Source organism: Ptychodera flava, chromosome 8 (assembly GCF_041260155.1).
Source record: "Ptychodera flava strain L36383 chromosome 8, AS_Pfla_20210202, whole genome shotgun sequence".
NCBI classification, from domain to species: domain Eukaryota; kingdom Metazoa; phylum Hemichordata; class Enteropneusta; family Ptychoderidae; genus Ptychodera; species Ptychodera flava.
In genome coordinates this window covers 3,971,672-3,989,635 of record NC_091935.1, presented here as the reverse complement: position 1 = coordinate 3,989,635, position 17,964 = coordinate 3,971,672, and the positions used below count along the sequence as shown (strand labels likewise).

The 17,964-nt window shown below is 36.1% G+C and overlaps 1 protein-coding gene across 2 annotated transcripts in view; it reads left to right on the top strand.

Moving 5' to 3' along the window:
- Window positions 1-2,224: 2,224 nt before the first annotated feature.
- Window positions 2,225-17,964, top strand: part of LOC139138228 (uncharacterized) — a 118,692-nt gene continuing 102,952 nt past the window's right edge. For both annotated transcript variants that reach the window (XR_011553561.1, XM_070706511.1), the window contains exons 1-2: window positions 2,225-2,553; window positions 6,719-6,854. The gene's annotated coding sequence lies outside the window, so the exon portion shown is untranslated. The remainder of the gene's footprint in view (window positions 2,554-6,718; window positions 6,855-17,964) is intronic.

Genomic DNA, 17,964 nt, shown 5'->3' with positions numbered 1-17,964 from the left:
TGCTGATATATGGAACAAATATACTTTGCTTTATTTATAAAATGTATTGTTACTGGGTTGTGTATGAATAGTGGAATGGACTCAATGTGCCAAGAAGTGTTTGTTGTGAGATTGGAAAGTTTTGTAAATTTGTCACATGCATTTTCATGTCTTGGCTGTTTATGTTGTTCATAGGGTGTGTCAGAGTATTATGATCATGTGTGTCATTCAAATCTATTTATATCATGGCACCTCAGTGAACTCTTTCATGGGCTTTGCATGTGACTTGGTTTTGGTCCAAAATCTTATCGGCAAATGTGAAAAACAAGCTTGTGGACAATGGAAGTGTGAAGGCCAAGAGATATTTGTAATCTTTGATTGCAAATTCTTGGATATATGATACATTGTAAGATGCTTTGAGGCAAGAAGCAAACAGTAGCGGCTTTAAACAGAGCAAAGCACTCTGGCGTTTTTCTGAAAATATGTTGTATGTCATGATGCTGACAAGTAACACCTGTTAATCCTTCCACTCTAACAGTTATGTTTGTGTGAAAGTATGGGTGAATGTACGTACACCTTTTAAGAAATCCTTGTGCGAGCATTTCTTGGACAGCGTTCAGGATGGGCAGTTCACATCAGAACAGTCATAGTATAAGGATTCAAACTTCAAATTGAGAGAGATGGGTGAGTGTAGTGTGATAGGTGTGACTTTTGAAATTCATTTTGTTCCAGAAAATGTTAAAAAAGTTTTTTCCTTCATCTTCCAAAAATGCGTTGAACGACAAAGTTATCAGTCTTGCTAATAAAGCACACTGTGCACTATTTGTAAGGTTTTGTAGACAAATGAATTACAGTTTGACTTAAAGGGATATAGTCGTCGGAACTGCGCCTGTGCGAGTTTCTTGTTTACAAACAATGTATTTCGTGCACAATATCAAACTGCACCTCATTATCAGAGCTGCAACATTTAAATTATACGATGATAGATTATGACAGACATGTTTTAACTGTCATCAATCACCTTATGCCTTGGATACATTGTTGCCATAGGTCGTATGGGTCCCATACGACCTTTGAGCACAGTTCCGACGACTACCGTACTCGTCCGAGTATAAGCCCCCGGTTCGGCAACACTAAACAGCGGTAAAACTAGGGGAGGGGCTTATACTCGAGCAACCCCATGTTATCTGGCATGGACGCTTAATTTATGCTAATTTTATGCACGATTTTTTTCAACACCACTCGATCTTTCTATCGCTTTCAAAATCGATGTACACATCCAAAGAAATTGATTGTACAATCTCTGAATACAGAAGTGACATTTTGGTGAAATTTCAGCATCGAAAAAAACCCCAAACTTGAAACAAAGACGTCATGTATGCTGCTGATCAACAGTAATGTGAACAGGCATGCTTGCCTACACGGAAAGGCAACTCAATATTCCAGTATCACACTGTCTACATCTTGTGAAAACAACAACATAGCAGTGAAAATTGTAATAGTCACCAGGAAAAGTCTTCACAAATGAAAGAATAATTGCTTCAAACAAAAGAAACTGCATGTTTCAAGCATGAAAACATCGTGGCCTTGAATGAAAATTAACAATGGCGGACGTGAGTGAGACTATTCTATTTAGGCGACGGGGGTGAGTAGGGTCAAAGAATCAAGATAGTACTGGAAAATCGGTCATTTTCCTTACGATGTTGTCAAGGGAACTCAAGTTTCCCATTGTTTTAACATCTTTTAATGGTTTCTTTATTATCCAAAATTAATTTTACCAAGTTAAATGACCAAATATACTCTCCAAACCTTTCTGTATTTGAGTTACACTAGGGTAGGGGCTTATACACGGATGTAATGCATTTTCTAAAATCCTCTAAAATCAGAAGGGGGGCTTATACACGAGCAGGGGCTTATACTCGGACGAGTACGGTATATCCCTTTAAAGGTTGTTGTCAACAATTATGACATGGGACATTACAAATACAGACTATTTTAACAAATTGAATATCAGGATTTCAACATGGTTTTTAAAGTAGAAAAAAAAAATTTCCTTTACAAACATAACATAAATGATGCAAAGATACAATGAAGGTTACAGCTAATGTCATTAATGATTTATAGATGTAAATATGCCTTGACCCTTGGTACCCAAGCTAGAGTGAGAGACCTTCACTTTTCCTGTAGCAAAAGACAACAGCATCAAAAGTCTAGTCGGTGATGGCGCGCTATTCGAACTACATTTTGCCTTGCCGAACGCGAGCTCGATACCCCGGGCCAGCTGGGTCCCGCTCGAGCTCCGCGAGCTGATCAGAGTTCGCCCTGGTACGGTCCGTATCCAGGTCACTGAAAACAGTGTGTTCATCGTATACAAAAAACTCGAGCGGGATATTTAAACAGAACCCAGGGGAACGCGATTAGGACCAGATTGTAACTCATGATGGCTTACTGAGGCGCGATATCGAATAACACGGTTCCTCTGATCAGCTGCCAGTACCATTTTGACCTTTCAACTTGAGTCTCTTCTCCCCGAACGTGATTTTGAACTCAAGACAAAATGGCCACCCAGCAGACGTAAGTTTTTGGCAGTTTTATATGACTCTGTTATATTACTAATAATATGCGAAATCCTTTGTAAAGACAGTTGACACTTTCATTAGGGTATCATGGTACATTAAATCTGCCAATTATTTCGGCTGTTAGTGGCAAAAAGAGGATAAAAGTGAGAAAACTTGATCAGACGACACAAGCATTCAATCGTTCAGCGATTGTTTGTAATTTTCAGCCGTGACATCATTCCTGGTTCAGTGCGGTCAAATTGAAGTTGTAGTGTGTCATGACATTATTCAAAGTTGTCAAAGATAATCTGACATTCAGAATATTTTTTTCATTTTTAAGAAATTATTCTTTAATAAGACGTTTCCTAAGAAAATATCGCTTTTCTGACAACAAGACACACAAAAGGGGAATTTTCTCACGATCGGGAGACTTCGATGACAGTTTTTCTCTAAAATGAAAGAATTCTACTGATCGGGAAACTTTGTCGAAAATATATAACAGTGTCAAAGTGTAATGAATGAATTCAGAGACGTGAATTTGATGTTAAAAAGTACTAATGGAGTAGATCCACGCATGGATCCACATGACGGAAATACATACCGTCACAGAACTATTCTGTCAAAAGAAGTCTCCATATATCGGGAAATATTCTCCTGATCAGGGTTCAGTCTTTCTCCTGATCTAGAGATTTTCTCCCGATCGGGAGAACATCCGCTTTTGGTCTAGTGTGCCAACTGCTTCCTGTCCATGGTTCAAGTTACAGAATCCAGGCTGTATTACCATGTTATTTTGATCTTTTTTTGCGAATATTTTGTTTATATAAAGAGAGCTTATCATCGAGTAATATGGTAGGTCACAGGTGTCATACAGTGTATGTCTGTATGTATGTATGTATGTATGTATGTATGTATGTATGTATGTATGCATGCATGTATGTGTGGATGTATATGATCCATCCGCATCAAAAACTCCCAAACCGCAGGACCTACAATTTTAGTATTTGTTGTATGTACAGGTGCACCCAAGGATGGAGATGTGAATTTGTTCAATGAACATGTCACTGTCAAAAATATGCAAGTTAGGTACAAAAAAGGAAAATCCAGCAACTTGCTAACATCTGTAACCACTGGCCGGATTTGGTTGAAACTTGATATGTAGGTTCTTTATGGTGACTTTAGTTAGATTTGTTCAAATTGTGGGGAAATTTTAATATTTGTATTTTTGGCGCAATTTTTCCTGTTTTTGGTAAAAGAATCTTCTTTTCTGAAAGCACTCGTCCCATTGCCTTGAAACTTGGTAAGCATGATCCTAGGGTTGGCCTCTGTCAGATTTGTTCAAATTGTGTGAAATTTTCATATAAGTATTTTTAGGGCAATTTTTCCCATTTTTGGTCAAAAAAATCATTTTCCCCCAAAGTTCTTGTTGGATTGTTTTGAAACTTGATACTCTTGATCCTAGGGTTATGTTCCGTCAGATTTGCTAAATTGTGGGATAATTATTTGCATTTTTGGTCAAAAAGTAATTTTCTTTGAATTAACTATTCTGATTGCTTTGAAACTGATGTGCGTTTACCCAGAGGCAACCTTAGTTGAATGTCTTCAAATTGTGGTGAGATTTTCAGATTTGTATTTAATGGCCAATTTTTCCCATTTTGGTCAAAAAATTATTTTCTTTGAAATCACTTGTTGAATTGCTTTGCCATGGTATGCATGTTCACAGGGTTCACCTTACTTAGGTATACTCACTCTGGCCTACCACATCAAACCAAATGTGAGCCAAGTGTCATTGATGCTATGTTTTTCAATTGCAATCAGGGATTTTATTTCATTGTAAATGTGACATTTTAGCTGTCTTACAAATAGTTTTTTTGACATCATAGGGGCAGAAATTTAGGACTGTCCAACCAAATCCTGGAGTTTACTAACTCATTGAGAGAATGAGAGTGGAAAAAGAACAAGCTCTTAGCTTTCTGGTTCTTTAAACTTCCACTTCTGTAGCCAAATAATAACCATGAAAATATGAAAAGATAATATTCTTACTTTCAGCATTACATGCAAGGGATTTAAAAGAAAAAAAAAGACATTTCAAGCAGGATGTCAGAGTATGCATGTTAAAGGTAAACTTTGCAGCAAGACTGAAGATTTAGATACAAAGAAATTTTGTAACCTAGGGAGTGCACTTTTCTCACTATTGAAAAACAACACAGCACACATACATTTAGGCTAATGACACCATATTGTCATACTTTCCATTTCTTTCAACATTTTCCAACATAATTATATAACAGTACACTCTCCTAAATATCCAATATACCAATAGATTTGCCCAGCTATGTTAACAGGGACAAAATTGACAATTGCAATACTGGTATTTTTTGTAAGGACTTTTACTGCATAATATTATGATATTTGAGTAATTTTGTGTAAAGGAGCTGGTGAATTTAGCAGACTAACTTTTGATAACACTTTCAAAGTGTTTTGTAGAAAACAAATGTACAGGCTCTTGTTCTTTTCATTGTTGAAATATAAAGTATAAGCTTTGACAACACATGGCACGGTACTGTGTAGATTGTGCAATGCTAATTGCTGACAAATGAATTCTAGACTAAAAAAATAAATTTATGAGGAGAAATTTACTAAATTTCAAATGCAATCAATAAATTTGGCTTTATACTTATAGAGGTGTTCATAAAATGGCAAGAAAGCTTGGAATCTGACGGTGATTTTTGATTTTTGATACTTAACAAGTTGCACTCATTAGGGTATGAATATTTTCATAAATATTGGCTGCACCAAAACTGGTGCAGCCAGTGATGTGAAAATTTGGGAAAACACCAACCTTCTGCATGAACTTTGAGTATACTGTATGCTAGTTACTGTTTTAACATGTTTTTGATAAATACAAGGGAATTTTTCGACTAGAATATAGACGAGGTTCATTTAATCTGAAACTTGACATTGCCTCTTCTTCAGTGTGAAGGTTAAGGCAATACCGAAGGATTCAAGTATTTAGGCAACGCTTGCTAAAGAAAATTTTTCAAATCGGTGAAAATTAAGAGTTTGTGTACACTTATTGACCTGAAGATGCAAAACAGTGGCACCAAAACCATGCCGACACATAGTTACCGGTCATGGAACGCATGACGTCATAGATATGCCGATTAGCACAGCATGTTTTTGAAAAGATTAAGCCACTCCAAATTTGCTCAAAATCTCCTGAAATTTTACACAGTGATACTTGACATACTCCTTTACAGTACCGGGCATGGATTTTGTTGGCCATGAAACACACTCAAAGTTTTGAAATGGCAAAAATCTACTTCATAATTTTGTACAAATTTTAATCCTATTCCTGCCATATTGCAAAAAGTATTGAGAATTTTAGAAAACGCATGCTCAGCCTTATTTATCTTGGCGGCGTCTACAATTCTGACGAAATTCATTTCAACAGATGGAAAATTGGCTGACTTGAAAGCTTTGAACATTTGCACAAGAGCAGAAGGCGATAGTCCCTAGAAAACTCAGTAAATGGTAATGATTTTCACGTGCAATAGGGCACATTTGGAACACTGCTAGCCTTAGCGATCGCCCGCGCGTTGAATCCTTCAGTATCGCCTTATGGAGTTTGGGATGTAGGTAAAGCGGTGTGGTACAGTCTGTCTACTATCACAGAGTCTCAAGTTTTCAATTGTGGTGGAAAAGGGTTCAAACTGCAGGAGTTATGAAGGGGTTGTCATATCACCCCCTTGGCATTTCTGTTTTTGTCACTTTGAAAACACACCTAAGTTTACCATAATACCTTAGGCAGTCTCAATATATCTAGCACTGCACCAGGTAGATCTTGGCAAAGCTCCAGAAAAAGCCTGATTTTAACATCTCACTGGATGAAGTTAACAGAACTGATTTTTAATGGTATTTTGTCATTCATTTGTCCTGTGTGTTTGTATTTTGTTCGTAAACTGCAAACATTTTCAATGAAGTGAATATGTGATGTCATATCAGTGAGAGCAGTGTTCCCGGTGCAGTCAAAGAGTGAAAAACAAAAGGATCTAGAAATTCTTGTGAGGGCAGTATTCCAGGTGCAGTCAAAGAGTGACAAACAAAAGAATCTAGAATTTCCCTTGAGGGCAGTATTGAGGTGCAGTCAAAGAGAAACAAAGTATCTATGATTTTTATTACAGGTTGGGCCACAGTGGACTTTGGAATCGGGGACAAGTCAATACACATTCAATAACTGTTCCCATGATAGATGGAAAAAAAACACACCCTTATCCTGTTTCCATAGCAGTATTCTGTAACTGAGCAGGTGGATAAATAGTAAGTGCCACAATTTCATTGCAGATGTTCAGGATTTGTGTGGATGGTGCATGATCCTAATTATATTGGAGTATTGCTAACTCAATAGCCTTATAGTGTACTGGCAAATACATTAAGATACACTCACCATGTGCATTGTGATTTGATGATAACAGAGTTTTAGTGCCCATGGATGAAGTCCAGAGGACTTATGGATTGCAGTCCATCCATCCATCCATCCATCCGTCTGTCCACGCAGATATCTCAAACATGCCCAAGTCAATTTTCCTTTCAAACTTGGTATAACGATAATACATTATGGTATACATATGCATCTCCATTGTTATTTGTGTGGCTTGCATAATTAGTGCTAATTTGCATAAGTAATTATTTGGGAAAAAGAGTTCTGTTGCCAGAGAGACCGAGTCAAATTTGATGAAACTTTGTACAGATGTTGGTCACACAGAGGTCTAACAGTATACAAAGACATAAAGGCAGTATTGTGCCAATTAATTGCTAATTTGCATATTTAATGAATTTTCGTAATTAGGGCAATATGTCAACAAATACTGACTCAAAGTTGGTGAAACTTGGTACAGATGTTGATATACCGAGCTGTACTGGTGTTAGAATACAGTATCATGTCAATTAATTGCTAATTTGCATATTTGATGGTGATAGATACAGAGTTTCTGATTATCATATTCTGGCAAAACCATTTTAGTCCCCACTGACAAAGTTTTAGGGGGTGAGGGGACTTATAGACTTAGCTCTAACCATAAGTGACACATCAGTGTCACAATGTGCATTTGGAGGCATAATCATTTGTATAGAAGGCAAATGACAGGGATACATGGTGTTTTAAAGTAATATCTTCTTCTGTAAGCTTTTCAAATAGCAGATGATAGTATATTGGTATTCAAGATGGACTGGTAAAATTGAAATTCAAGTTTTAAACTGAAACAACATGAAATGCAAAATTTATATTTTTTTCAGCAAACAAAGTGGTATTTAAGATTAATGTTGGTGTCTCCTGTACTTCACTGATTGTGCTAAAAATTTTCATTTTTAGCATTTTTGTCAAGTTCCGTGATGGAATGGAACACCAATATTGATTTTAAATATCATAATCGATTTGCTCGAAAATGTACGTTTAACATTTCATGTTTATGGCATATTCTCCTTTAACATTTAAATTAGAATAAACCATAAATTTGGATGTCATGTAAGAGCTTGATGCAGCACTGCTTGCATGGTCACTATTTGTTTAAAATCAGTGCTATCAAAGGTCAGTAGGTGTTTCCTGTTATATACAAGATTACAGGTATTTATGATCAGAATTCCAAGAACAAAACAATGGATGTGTTGTCAACATCACATTACAACGTAGATGACATGATGTCAGTTTTCTGTGAACTTCTTATCATCACACTTAAGTGGGAATCGTTTGCAGATCCGGATGTTAGGTAAACCATTTTTAAGCTGGTCCTCTTGTGTGACTTCATACTTTAGTTGTCACACCCACACAATTTTTCATACTTTAGTTGTCACACCCACACATTTTCTGTTTGATGAATTTATTTTTTGAAATTTACAATGCCGATAATGACCATGATATCGGAATGTAACTCCATCATTGCATTGAAGTTTGTTATCTAATTCACACATGAGTGTAACTACAATGGGTTTTATGATTTTGGAAAGAATAAAACTTTATGTTCAGTATACTTTGAATCTGTAACAATCTTATCTGAAGAAACCAAAAAAGCATAACAATTAATTATTTTTTTATGTTTCATTTCCTGTCAGTTAATTTGCATTGTTCGGTTTCATATCCTTCAGCAATATATCACAGTGCTGAGTGAGATTACCTTGCAAAATGGTGATTTTGTTGGTTTATGGGTGCAACAACAACTCCAATGGTGGTCATGTACTAAACTACCTTGCACATGTACTGGTACATTCTCTTGTTTTACAAATGAATTCATGAAGCCTGCATCAGGTAATGGCCCACTGCGTATTTCTTAAAGCTTACAGTTGTTTGCGTTGAACCATTGGCAATTATGGAAACTGGACATACTGCAGAGGTTAATGCAAAATCCTGCATATTTTTGCAAAATTATTCTCAAGTATGCAAAAAAATGACCTCTGCGTAATTTAACATGTATTAGAAACAAGCCATCATTGATGACAAAGTCCCCACTTGTGTAAATGGTATTTTGATTACAAGTCCTCGGAGAGGGCAGAGTCTGTCAAGTAATCAAGTCCCTGATTAAAAATACTGTGATGCTGATGGGGCTTAATGGCAGAGAATGAGTTTGCAGTACATTTATGGTTCAAGTGTTGAATTCAACAAGTGATATCTGAAAACAGTATTGATGGTAAATAACAATAGTCATGGCAGTGCAGTGTTCTCCCCAGGATTTTTCTACAAGAGGGCGAAGACGTTGGAGCTTTTGAAAAACAGATTAAAATGGTGTTATTTGGTGGCACTTGGGGAGTATTTTTTTCAGATTTTTTTCGTATAAAAACTCAAAGGAAAAGAAATCTGAGACCGTGTTCCATAACTTTTATGCCAGTTCACTGATTTCAATGAAGATTACATTTTTTGAAAACGAAAACGTAGCGACAGACATACATTTATTCATCGATGTCAAAATTATCACCATAACACTCACGACGTGTTGTCAGCCTGATACACGTCCGGCTGAGCCTAAAAATAGGTCGTTTTGCTTTGGGAAGGAATACACAAGCGAAATTGTAACCTCCTACAAAAACTTCATTGTACTCTGCTGTCCTTGGTTACCCTCAAGCTCCTAGGCATGTTTACTCAGCTAAGTCGGTTACCTTATGCACGGTCCCCTATGGAGGGACCGTGGCTAACGTTACGGCCTGAGCCATGCAAATATGGCTGCTATCGATGAGTTGCACATGGACTTATGATCTCGGATGACATCACAAACTTGCGAAATTTTCAAGATCGATGAGAATTACGTTTGCAGCCTGCAGGATCGATGCTCACGCTTGCATTTTGCTTGTAAATCACAATCAACTTTTTTCCCTGTACATTTTATTGTTTTATTTTTCAAAAAAATAAATCTTTTTCATTTCTGGCAAGGGGGCGCTTGGAATTTACAAGAGGGCGCCATGCCCCTGCTACCTTCAGGGAGAACACTGCAGTGACAGCCATATAAATCTAAATACCTCAGTGGAATTGGGTGTTTCAATGTGCCACATGCAATCAAGTATGAAAGTCATTTTTAAAAGTTTAACCACAGTACAAGCAGTGTCTGATAACTTGCTGTAAATATACAAAAAAAAACCATTGCCACCTATTTGATAAGCTCAGCATTGCTGACAGTGGAGCTAAACAAAAAGAAGCCATGCATTTGCGGGACAATAAATTTGCATAAAGTTTGTGCAAGATACCGATGCACCAAATATCAAGGCAATCCGGCTTGAGGTTTGAGTTGTAGCACTTTGACAGAGTTGGCCTTTTTTACCTCATTTCAATGTTTTTGATACAACATGTTTGTTTGAACAAGATCACATGTCCAGCCTTTGATATACTACCACATCAAATATTGAGACGGTAGCACTTAATGCGAGGTGACTTTGGGTGAAAAATATGTGCCGCTTTGATGGCATTTTGCAAAATTGTTCTTGAGCTAATGCAAAATTTTACAATGTGAATAGTACTTTTCTGTTATGAAAATGTAATGCAGTAACTGTTGCAAATCATTGATGGCCATATTGGATCATATCAGGAAACAAATTAATATGCACATGTATGACATGTAAGTCAATGTTCTCTAAATGAGATTGGTTGAAATATGTCTAAGCTATGGCTTCTGACATGAAAAAAGTTACAAAATGACCATCAGGCAGGCACATTTGATTGTGTCACAAAACAAATTGATGTGCATATGTATGACATAAGTCCATGTCCTTGTACCAATTTTTAATGATATTAGTTGCAATATGTCTGAGTTATGGCTCGGGACATTAATGATTATAAAATGGGCACCAGGCAACCATATTGCATCACACAGCGAAACAAATTGACATGTCTATATCAGTCCGGGTATTGTCCATATAGAGGATAGTTGGGAAGAGCCAATGGTGATGATATATGTAATGAGGTTAAGGCAAGAACCAATCACGTATTGTATATGTTATGAGGGTTAAAGGTTACGTTTGTTCACTTTGAAATGTTATGCTGAAATCGCGATCTGATCTGACAAATCCACCAAGTGAGACTGTTGGCTACCTGGAAGTGTCTCAGCCCAAGTCGATTTGCAACGTCCCGTGTTAAAAATTGTAAGGATTTCTTCAGAAATAGTTTTCTGAGTTTCTTTACCCTTGACCATGTTTGACAAAGAGTTATTGGACGTTTTTTGTTCTCTTTTCCTGCTGTTTGTTAATTTCTCGGTGATTGATCCGGCGCACGTTTTTTTGAGCGAAGGGTCAATCCTACCGGGAAATGCATGGCGATCAAAAAAATCGTGTTCCATCGTGCTCCGGTGACCGACAAGAACAGTTGATCCATGTTTGCAAAGCTTAAAACATTCTCCATATTACAGATGGCGAGGTTAAATTAAAATTTGACCAAAAATATTTTCGTGACAAATAACTTACTGTAGATTTACAAGGGTCAAATCCTGATTCGTAGGAGTGGTACCTGGCCAGGAAAACCATCCAAAAAGTAATTTTCTATTTATTAACCACTTGTGTCGGTCACTATCTTGACCATACTGAACATTTTGCATAAGCATCTACATCTAAAAACTACGGAGTGCTAAAAATAATGGGTGAAATCTAGCTGAAAAGTTCGGAACTCGTTGCAACCTACGCGCCTAGCTTTGTATGGTTAATTATGATGACGTGGGTGACGGCAGGTTCACTGATTGGTCAATTATAATATCCTCTATATGGACATTGACCGGACTATATATGTATGACATATGTCAATGTCCCTGTTCCAACTTAAAATAAAATAGGTTGAGACGTGTCTGAGTTATGGCTCCCGACATGAAAAAATCATAATAAATTGGCCACCAGGCAGCAATATTGGATTGTATCCTGATGTGCATATGCATGACATAAGTCAATATTCTTGTACAAACTTTGAATAAAATCGGTTGAGACGTGTCTGAGTTATGGCTCTGGACAGAAAAGAAATTGTAACAAATGGCCACACAGCCATTACACGTAACACGATTCAGTTAGTACCTTATGTTTTGTATTTTGAGAAGAGAATTTTTTATTTGCAGTGTTTTCGAGCTGTCATGCTCAATATCATGGACAGACAGACAAATGCAACGGAGGGTTGAGCACCAAGACCAGCTGTTGGCTAGCTTATTTCTTCGTACCTTGGTGTTGATGGAGGATATTTTAAATAAATATGTATAATAATATCAGTTTCTTGACCAAAACTATGAATGGACTCCATCTAAATCTAAAATGAGTCAAACCTTTTTAAAAAAGCCTTTTGTGACCAACTTTTGGGCAATGAATTCTCGTAAGACTTTGTCACATTGTCTTGTCAGGGGTCGCTTTACAATTTCACACATGAAGGAAGAGGACTGAAACTTCTCCTCCCATTTACAAATACGCATGGATCCCACAATTAACTCAAGAGCAAACAGTGATATTTGTAGAGCAATCACTGATTGACAGTCAGTTCACACCCCAAGTAAGGTATCTTTTTTATATGGAATTGATTTTGAATCTATAGCATTTGTGCCGGGGGAATCTTGGCATGTTTGATCCAGGTTCCTAGTTCTTTATGATTTATTGAAATAATGATGAAATCTGCAATTTTGTACTTTGGGGCAATTTTTGCCATTTTTGATCAAAAAATTTGTTTCTGAGAAACTGCCAGTGTAATAGCTTTGATATTCATCATAGAGGTTCCTAAGGGTTATCTTAAAATAATATATTAAAATTATGATGAAATCTGCAATTTGTGTTTTTCTGGCAAATTTTGCTCTTTTTGGTCATTTGTTTCTAAAAAAGGACTCATCTGGTAGCTTTTGTTGACATACTCTTAAGGATTATATTGAATGTGATATGTTCAATTATGATGAAATCTTCAATTGTGTATTTTTGCAGCTAGTTTTGCCATTTTTTGCCAGGCCATACCGAAATGAGATATCACAGATTTCCACCTTCTTCATCAACACATGAGTCACAAATAGTTATTTTCTACATAACACAGTGAAGCTATATTGGCCATTAGGTCGCTTGTTACATTTTTACTTCTGTTTAAATTTTAATGCAGTCTTCCTTACAATTTATTTTGATTGACTTCCTTCTCAGTAAAAGGATCTATAGAGAACTTTAGATGGCTGTATTGTTGTGTATCATCATTGTGCCACGGTATCCAAAGCAGCTATATTTTATGTTACGTGCTTGTAAAGTCAACCAATTTCACACAATTTAGTTCCTTCAAATACAACCATTTGCATGACTTGCCTGGCCTTGGATTTTCTGTCAGTCTAAATGTTTAAAAGTCAACATGAGCAACTGTGTGCCAGGAGCTGTATTTTTATTTGAGTACTTCCTTGTCAACAAAATTGCTGCAAGATTGATTTCCAGTGGCTGCGCTTTAATTTCCACAATTTCCTTAATCGTGCCTGATGACAACAGGTCAGAAGCTCACACACAGCATTGATTTATTAATACTTCTTCCAATAATTTATGATTTCATAATTTAATTAAGTTTTAGGGCAGAATGTAATGAGGTACTTCAGTTTGATTGTTTTAGTTTGAGTGATAATAATGATCGTCAGGGCAAAAAATATTGTCAATTCTCAACAGCAGCAAGTACCAAAGATGCCATCAGCCTCATTATCTTGATATGATGTGTAAATGTGGATTGTTTTAGCTTCCATTTTGTCATACTGGTGTATATGGATATAATTATCGGTGTGTGTGTGTGTTTTCATTCGTGTATGCATGTATTCATGTACCCTATGTATGTATACATTACGTACGTACGTACACATACATACATTTATGTATCATGTAGGCTCTACGTACGTATGTATGTATGTATGTATGTATGTATGTATGTATGTATGTATGTATGTATGTATGTATGTATGTATGTATGTATGTATGTATGTATGTGTATGTATGTATTCATGTATGTATGTATTCATGTATGTATTCATGTATGTATAATATGTATGCTTGTGAATCCACTGCAACTACTCCAGAACCATAGTGTATATGCTTTCATCAGTGTGAAAGTACATCATAGGTTAAAGAGAGTCTTTGTGTTCAAATGAAAGTGAAAGTCCAAACAGTACGCAAATGAGGTTGAATGAAAAAGGTGAAAAATGTTGAGAGAATGTAGGGAAAACTCAGAACATGGAAAGAAATAGCAAGATATGACATTTTTCCTATTTGTCAGATCAAAACTGCCGTGTTACTATTAATTGTTGTTCCTATATTGAGTGTCTGATATTTTTACGTTAGGTCCTAGATATTTCCAAGGTAGATCATGAACCAACAGATAGGTTTGTGGTTTTGGCCAGCACTACACATCTAACACAATAGAAGAAGATGGCCCATTGGCAACAACTGCTGCAATTCAGTTACACTACATGTACAGGCACGGTCCCTCTACAAAGTTTTGTGAAGGGACTTTGGTACAGGAAAATGGTAAACTTTATAGTCGTTTGTAAAATATCTGTTCTTAAATGCCAAGTTTCTTTGATCGGTGTTGTCACCATTATTTTTGTTAACTTTGTAGGTGAATGCTCTGGCCATCTTCAAAATATCTTACCAGCCTTGCATGGGATGACACTTGATGTATTAAAATTTAGCTTTCTTCACACTGCTGTAGATTGCACTGTGCAGGCTAATTGGGGAAGGCAAAGTCATTATCTATTTATCGCCTTGTCACCAGAATAAAATTGGGACCAGTCCCAGTTTAAGCTTTGAGACAAATGGAAGTCCCAGTTTGCAGTCCCATGTGATGTTTCAGCTACCCTTACATAGTACCTTGCATTGTGCTATATTGCTGGGATGAATCTGTGATCAAAATCATGTTAGTTGTCTGTATGTCTGACCTGAGAATCAATGCATATGTAACTGTAGTCTTTGGAGTGTAGATGCATCGTGAGTCATAAATTGGGTTTGATTCAAATGAATGTGGTAATTCCAAAATGTATGCAAAATTGAGATGGCAAAATGTGAAAGTACCGTAAGTCAAAATAAACAATCTGGAGCATTCAGCCATCTAAATTTTGATATTAATTTTCTAGATAGTTTTGGCAGAAATCATATAATTATTTTTTTATTAAAACAGTATTTATAATATTCTATTTTCAGTAAATTTTATCATTTATCATTTTTACATACTGAGTGTGGGTTTAATAATAATTTTATTGTCATATATATACGTTACTGCACATACAATGAAATACATCTTGGTTTTGCGACATCAAAAGGACAGACAGTGAGATCAAAACACAAGGAATAAAAGAGCAATACACAAAATAAAACAAACAGAATAAAAGAACATGTTAAAATAAAAGCGCCGACTTCAGAAGTACAAGTGTAGGAACTATGAAAGACGAGACTGTTTAGGGACCGATTAGAACTTGACTTGATGGGACGGTAACGTTCGCCAGAAGGCATAAGTTGAAACAAATTGTGTGCAGGGTGGTACTGATCATTAACAATGGAGACAGACTTTTTGAGAATACGGTCCTTGTAAAGAGTGTCTAACGATGGAAGATTACAACCAATAATTTTGTTAGCGGTACTGACGATCTGATCTGGTTGAGTCGTTTCCAGTCATTCATTGTGATATTACCATACCAGACAGTGATTGCGAATGTCAAGACACTCTCAATCACTCCGCGATAGAACTTAATGAACAAGTTCTGATTAACACGTAAACTCTTCAACCTCCTCAGAAAATTAAGAACAAACGTCGCTGGCTTTTCTTGACTATGAAATCGATGTTGGTTTCCCATTTCAAGTCAGCAGATAAGTAGACATAAAGAAACTTGAAAAAATTAACTATTTCCATTTCGGTAAGATTTATTGTAAGAGGCGTAATTTCTGATGGATTTTTACGAAAGTCCACTATTATTTCCTTTGTTTTCTTGACATTCAGTTCCAAGTTGTTATTAGCACACCATTTAACTGTATCATCCACTTGTTTCCTTTATATTCTATTCTATATATTCATCAGATTCAATAAAACCGCCAAGGGTGGTGTCATCGGTGAATTTTACTGTGAAATTGTTCTCCTCAGAACTCACAGCACAATCATGTGTAAACAAAGAATAGAGTATCGGTGACAGGTTACAACCCTGGGGTGTACCGGTGTTCAGGACGATAGAGTTTGACAAGTTACTGCCAATTTTCACGACTTGGGAGTGATTCAACAAGAAATCTAGTATCCATTTACAAATCGAGGGATTGAAATGTAAGTTCGTGAGCTTATCATATAATTTAAAAGGTGATATAGTATTAAATGCTGAACTATAGTCAATGAATAAAAGCTGACAATAATTTAGAATTTTCTTATCCAGGAACTGAGAAACTTTGAAAAGTGCACAAGATACAGCATCATCAACTGATCTATTTGTTCTATAGGCGAACTGATACAGATCTAAAGATGCAGGAATATTCGACTGAGTGTATTTCCTAACAATGGTTTCTAGACATTTCATAACTGTGTAAGAACTGTTGGATAATAATCTATTAAACGTTTCGCATGTTTAATCACCTTCACAACATCATATTTTGCCTTCTTCATAGCTGAACTGTCGCCAGATCTGAAAGCAGCTTCTTTTGTGCGAAGATGGGTAGCTACAGTCTGATCAAACCAGGGTTGAAAAGTTTCTTTTTATAAACTGAACTCTGGATTTAGTTGAAAGTTCATTCTCAAGTTTTTAGCTCACATTTGGTATACCAATGTGAGGTAATCGTATAAGCTGAATCAGTTCATTTGCATGCCATTTGCATGTCTGTATGTATGTATGTATGTATGTATGTACGTATGTATGTATGTATGTATGTATGTATGTATGTATGTATGTATGTATGTATGTATGTATGTCCATCCACATCAAAAACAGCTAAACGGCAGAACCTACTGTCTTAGTATTTGGTGTACAGGTGCACCTAGGGGTGGAGATGTGAATTTGTTCAAATGAACTTGTCAGTGTCAAAAATATGCAAATGAGGGGGAAAAAAGGAAAAGCCCTGCAAATTGCTAAAACTCTGTAACTGTTGGTCGGATAGGGTTGAAACTTGTTGTGCAGGTTCCTTTAAGTATTCTAAAGCAGATGTGTAAAATTTAGGATGAAATTTGCATGTTTCTATTTTTCAGGTATTTTTTTCAGTTTTTAGTCAAAAAATGTTTAACTCTGAAACCACTCATCTGATTGCTCTGAAAGTTGGTATACATGTTCCTCAGGATGACATCAGTCAAGTGTATACAAATTGAATTGAAATTTTTATATTTGTAATTTTGGGGTAATTTTCCGAATTTTTGGTCAAAATTTTATTATTCAAGAATAACAAATCTGATAGCTTTGATATTTGGTATACTGGTTACTAAGGTTGATCCAAATCAGTTTGATGAATATCCTGAAAATATCTTGAATTTTATATTTGTGCTGAATTTTTTGGTTATTTTTCTCATTTTAAGTAAAATTTCTTCTTCTCAGAAACCGCTAGCCCAATTGCTCTCAAATTTGGATTGGATGTTTGCAAGGGTGTTACCCTTGTAATTGTTGAAATTACCATAAAAATGGAAATATTACTGTTTTGGGGCAATTTTTGTTATTTTTGGTCCAAAAATCGTAAAAAATATTTTCATTTTAAAGCCCCTGGACGGACGGCTTTTACATTTGGTGTACAGATGTCCAGGGATGACAATAGTTAGATATGTGGAAATTGTCCTGAAATATACAAATTTGTATTTTTATGACAATTTTGTCATGTTTGGTCAAGAAAACTTGTTTTCAAAATTACTTGTCTGATAGCTTTGTAATTTGGTACAAAAGTCCCGAGTGATGTTATTAGATAAATTTTCTGCTCAAAGTGTTGGGAAACCCCCAAATATTTATATTTTAGGTAATTTTCTTTTGTGACCTTA